Raw genomic sequence first — 6,539 nt, forward strand, 5'->3', positions numbered from 1 at the left:
ATGGGTGTTAATGATAGTACAATATTAGACATATGAGGTCTTCCCAGGAAAAGTGCAGCCAATCTTAATATAACAAGGACAGTTTGCACAACATTGATGTGACCTGGCAGTCAAGGAGAGTGGACTGGAATGTGCATGCGTGAACAATGATGACTTCACTGTACTAGTCAGTGGGGGTAGAAGACATTGCTGAGAGAGCATGCGCACTGTGTGGCCGTCGCATTCAAAATGACTGAGCCAGTAGAGCAACAAATCTGCAGCAAATTTTGCATTAAGCTTGAACATTCCTCCACAGAAACTATTTGGATGATTCAGAAGACTTCTGGGAACAGTGCAATGAACGCAGCACAAAAAAAAATGGGCAGAGGTCATTGGCCCTTTTCTGAGCCCTCCCCTGACAGAGCCACTGAGCCAGTAGGCAGGTGCTATATCTGAGACTCCATCAACCTGGCTAACACTGTTTGCCCCACCCTGGAGATCCCCTGAGACTTCATCCCACCCAACTTACAGGCCCACCCAAACTGTTAACCATGACTCTTCCATATGAATGGCTGGTCTTGGCTCATGTTTCACAACTTCCTAAATCATATCAAACAAGCAATACCCAGCCTCAGTAAGCCCCCAGCCCCCATACCTCTTACTACATGGCCCCAGGCCTGGCACTAGCAGCAGCCAGCCTAGATTCATAGCGTGGCTTTTTTTTTTTTTTTTTTTTTTTTTTGCCATTTATTGTTTTTTGCTATTACAGTTGTCCCACTTTTTCCCCCACTGCTCCTCCACCACCCACCCCCACCCCTTCTTCCACAGTCCATCCCCACTCTATTACCCCATGGTCATTTATACTAGTTCCCTGAATAGACACTTCTCATTTTATCCCTCCTTCTCTCCTCCTCCCACCCTCCTGATCATTGTTAGTCTACTCCTTGCTTACTTGTCTCTAGTTCTATTTGGCTCATTTGTTTGTGTTGTTCATTAGTATCCTGTGTTAGGTGATATCATATGGTATTGGGCTTTCATTGCCTAGCTTATTTCGCTAAGCATAATACTCTCCAGTTCTATCCATTTTGGTAGGCGTTCTTTCTTTCTGCTGCATAGTATTCCATTGTGTACCAGAGTTTTTTAATCCATTCACCTACAGATGGACACTTAGGCTGTTTCCAGTACTTGGCTATTGTAATCAGTGCTGCTATGAACATAGGGGTGCACAGCTTCTTTTGAATTGGTGTTTCAGGATTCTTTTGGTATAATGCTAGCAATGGAATTACTGGATCAAAAGGCAGTTCCATTTTTAGTTTTTTGAGTAAATGCCATACTATTTTTCATAGTGGCTGCAACAGTCTGCATTCCCACCAACAGTGTACTAAGGTTCCCTTTTCTCCGCTTCCTCACCAGCAATTTCTGTTTGTTGACTTGTGGCCATTCTGACCGGTGTGAGGTGGTATCTCATTGGGACCTTAATTTCCATCTCTATGATGGCTAGTGGTCTTGAGCATTCTTTCATATGCCTATGGGCCCTCTGTACGTCCTCTTTGGTGAGGTGTTTGTTCAGGTCCTTTGCCCATTTTTTAATTGGATTCTCTGTCTTCTTGGTGTTCAGTCTTACAAGTGCTTTATATATTTTGGAGATCAATTCCTTGTCTGAGGTATCATTGGCAAATATGTTTTCCCATACAGTTGGTTCCCTTTTCACCTTGCTGATGTTTTCTTTTGCTGAGCAGAAACTCTTCAGTTTGATGTTGTGCCATTTGTTTATTCTTTCCTTTATTTCCTTTGCTCTAGGAGATGTATTGGTGAGAATATTCTATGAGGGAGATCTGAGATTTTCCTGCCTATGTTTTCCTCTAGGACTTTTATGGTGTCACGGCTTACATTTAAATCTTTGAGCCATCTTAAGTTTTTTCTGGTGCATGGTGTAAGTTGGCAGTCATAGCCTGGCTTTGATGGGAATCTCCAAACCCAGCACAAGTAGCAGCCATCATAGATTGCTTTATTGCTCACGCAGGTTGGCCCCACGCAGAACACAGGTCAGGGCTGACATTGGACTACACCATTGGGAAACCCCGGAATCTGCACATCCAGTGGACAGCTACAGACCACTTTGGAGCACCATCACCCTGACCCTGCACAGCAGATCCTCCATGGAGGGTAGAGGTTGGTGGTCAGTGATCACAACCAGTCTTTGGAGCTGACCAGTCTGGGTAAATCCCTCCCATTGATCTTCCAATAGCAACCAAGACTCAACTACAAGAGGAGGATGTACTCAGCCAACATGAAAGGCACACCTCGAGTACACAGCTTGGGTGATAAGGAGGCTGTGCCACTGGAACCCTGCAGGACACCTACTACATTAGGCCATGCTACCAGAACAGGAAGTCATAGCAGCTCTACCTGGTACATAGAAACAAACACAGGGAGACTGCCAAAATGAGGAGACAAAGAAATATGGACCAAATGAAAGAACAGATCAAAATGCCAGAAAAATAGCTTAAACAAAATGGAGATTAGCAATCTACCAGATGCAGAGTTCAAAACACTTGTTATAAAGATGCTCAATGAACTTAGTGAGAACCTCAAGAGCATAAAAAAGACCCAATCAGAAATGAAAGATTCACTAATTGAAATAAAGAACAATTTGCAGAGAAACAACAGTAGAGTGGATGAAGCTGAGAATCAAATCAATGATTTGGAACATAAGGAAGCAAAAAACAACCAATCAGGACAAGAAGAAGAAAAAAGAATTCAAAACAACGAGAATAGTGCAAGCAGCCTCTGGCATAACTTCAAGCATTCCAACATTCACATCACAGGAGTGCCAGAAGGAGAAGAGAAAGAGCAAGAAATTGGAAATCTATATGGAAAAAAAAATAAGAAAGAAAACTTCTTTAATTTGGTGAAGAAAAAAGACATGCAAGTCCATGAAGCACAGAGAGTCCCAAACAAGACAGATCTAAAGAGGCCCACTCCAAGACACATTATAATTAAAATGCCAAAGGTTAAAGATAAAGAGAGAATCTTAAAAGCAACAAGAGAAAAGAGGTTAGTTAACTACAGGAGAGTTCCCATAAGACTGTCAGCTGATTTCTCAAAAGAACCTGCAGGCTAGAAGGGACTGGCAAGAAAGATCCGAAGTCATGAAAAACAGAGACCTCCCCAAGATTGTTCTACCCAGCAAAGCTATCATATAGAATCGAATGGCCGATAGAGCTTCCCAGACAAGAAGAAACTAAAGGAGTTCATCATCACCAAGCCATTATTACATGAAATGTTAATGGGACTTATTTAAGAAGAAGAAGATCAAAACTATGAAAAATAAAATGGCAAAAATACATTTCTATCAATAGTTCAATCTAAAAAACAATTTAGCAAACAAGAATAACAGAGACAGAATCATAAATACAGAGAACATTTTGATGACTGCGAAAGGGAAGGGGGGCTGTGAGAGAATGGGTAAAGAGGTGAGAGCATTAAGAAATTACAGAATAGCTTTGGAAATGTAAAGTACAGTATAGGAAATGGAGTAGCCACAGAACCTACACATGGTATGGGGATTACCTGAGGGAGTATGGGCTGCTAGGTGGAGGGGGTACAAGGGGGGAAAATTGGCACAGCTGTAATAACATAATCAATAAAATATAATTTTTTTAAAAGAAGGGCTTTCAGAATTGCATATCCTTCAGGCCTCTGGTCAGAGCCCTTTTTACCTGCACCATAACTGCTTGTTTACTTGTCTAGACCTCTTACTCAACTCTAAGTTCCTGAAGACCAAGAATCATATCATATTTACCCTTGTATCCATGACATCTGCATAGTACCCAATACATAACAGTCACTGAATAAATACTTTTTGAATGTATGTATACACATATACATACAAAAATTATGTTTTTGAAACAAGTATATTTATTTTCTATCTCTGTAGATGACTACCCACAAGGCTTCAAGTACACTTGTTCATTTAAGATGAATTCCATCAATGTCATTGTCTAAATACATGTGCTTGCATAGTAGTATTTAAGAATACAATTTAGAATCTTTCAAAATCCACTAGCTCTGCATTTAAATTGTGCAAATGTTAAATGTTTCTTATATCTCATAGGTCCATGCCAGATATACTGCCTCACCCTTTCCTACTTCCTATACCAACATAAGTCAAGGCTTTGGCTAAAACAAGAATACACCTTATTGCTAAGACCCAGAAAAAAACAGGGCATAGAAACAACCTTCAGAGACACCATACAGCCCTCACAGAATAAACAAGCTTCAGGAAAGAATAAGCTCTCATCCTTTTCAGAAGACATTTTAACTTGCAAATAAAGGATCATTCTCATTTAATAGTGATATTGCTCTCCTCTTTGGCAACTGAGAGCTACACTTAGCTGCACACACACACAGAAAAGGGAAATTTTTACCCAGAAATAAATGGAAAATGGTAAACAGGCAACTGAATATTCTGAACACAAAAATCAAGGCAACTTTCTCTACCCAATGGTTTCATATGAATAGAAAACAAGTACAGTCATACTTCAGGACTCATCAGCTTCAGTACTTGTCAAACCCTGTACTCAGTGCATTTTGATGAGAAAAGAATGTTTCAGTACTCGGCGCTTGCTTGGGACTCTGCACACTTGCAATAATTTCCATGAATCACAATGCCACCCTGCAAGAGAAAATGCTTCATCATTTGGTACTCATTGGTTTCGGCACTCATCAAGAGTTCCGGAACAAATTAACAATGAGTACTGAGGTACTGCTGTACTTATAATAAGGACAAGCATGATAGTAAAATTTTAACATCAACATGAAGTTTTAATTTTACTGTATCTGAGTTTTTGCTATAAAATGAATCAACTCTCTAGAGACTGACCTCCTGGGTGGTTTAGGAACATCTTTAAGAAATGCTGCACAAAGAATGAAAGTTCTCTGTACCAAAATTAAACTTCATTTCTCCTTTCAATGATTTGACACTTCACTATTAAGCACAGCTTCTAGGCAATTTATGTTTTTAATATTTCTCTTCTAAACACAGCTGATTAAAATCCTCTGCTGCTGGGAATTTCACACAATATTATAAAGTTCCAAGATGAATCTGGGAAGATTGTCCCTGTTGACACTGACAGGGATGCCTAGCCCAGAAGTGTTGGCTCTGGCCAATTAGCAAAGCACATCCTCTCTCCTGAGCTTGCAGCCAAGACCAGGCACAGAAAGAGAGACACACACCTTCCATGTTGTATCTGGACCCTGTGAAAACAAAGACTGGCTGTATCCCAAACTGTACAGAAAAGAACTTACTTCTGCCTAATGTTAGGACAGCATTTACAATCCTGTCTGCCTCTAGTTTGCAGAAAAGTTATAAGCACTCCTGCACATCCCTTCTTTGTCCAGATAGGGACTGGCACTCAAATCTTAAGCCAGCAAATATCAAGCCAGCATGCAGGATGCTGTGTGCAGACCCTGGCCAAAACCCCCTTGCCTGGCAGGCATTTGTCCAACAGGCACTTGCTGGACAGAAGGGAGATGCTTTCCTATCCTTATTGTCTGCTCCAAGGGTCATAAAACGATTAACTTTTCCCAGTGAATTTTTTTTAAACTTTGGAGGTTTCTATAGAGCGAAGTCTTCCTGGTGCTGTCCTCATCTCTCCCTCTCCTCCCTCTGGGACTCACATTCCAGATGCCATGTGCTTATGGCTGTCCCCTTGAAGCCCCAGTGATAAACCATGACTGCAAGTTGTTTCCTGAATTTGGAGGAATGAGAGGAGGGAAGACTCAGAGGATTAAAGATTTCTGACACAGAAAAACTTAGGAAGGGTTTCACAAAGGGCATAGAACTTGAGCTGAATCTTGTAAAAGAATACTCAAATGTAGAAAGGAGAGAGAGGAGGGCTTTCTGGAGAGGAGAACATGGGGAGCAAAGGGGCAGAGGCAGTACGAGGATGTTGGGAGAATAAGCAGGGAAATCTGGCTGCAGCAAAGGGTTCACAGGGGAAAAGAGTAAAGAGCTGGGGCAGAGCTTTTCCCAGCAGAAGCAGCCCAGATGGTGTCCAGGAGGCAGGGCTGGCTGAGCTTGCTCTAATTCTATCAGCCTGTGCCCCAAGTTATGCTGTTTTTCTCTCCTCCAAGGATTCTGTGTTAAGCCCCCTTGTTTCCTATAATGGGTTTGTGTTGAATTGCTTTTTGGTACAGCTGTTTGCTTGTACCATATTCCTCTGTGGCTCTAGACCAAGTGAACTTCTGCTGTGTTTTTGCCTGTTCAGCTTTCCAAACAAGCTGATGTTCAAGTCCATGACCTTCTAGCTTCTCTCTTTTAGAGAGCCAGGTGTTTTACTTTTCCTGACCTAACACTCTTTGAATCTTTGAAATGACTTTCATAAACTCTGATGTCACACTATCCTCTTAGCTAACCATGAAAATACAAAAGGACTGTTTGGAAACAAATAAATTCTACCATCTCTGGGATCATATGCATTTATGCATTCATGCCTTTATCCAACAAGTGTACATTAATTGTGCACTGTGTTACAGGGTCTGTGTGAGACACCAGA

Source organism: Furipterus horrens, unplaced genomic scaffold, assembly GCF_987537825.1.
Source record: "Furipterus horrens unplaced genomic scaffold, mFurHor1.1.pri manual_scaffold_4, whole genome shotgun sequence".
NCBI lineage: Eukaryota > Metazoa > Chordata > Mammalia > Chiroptera > Furipteridae > Furipterus > Furipterus horrens.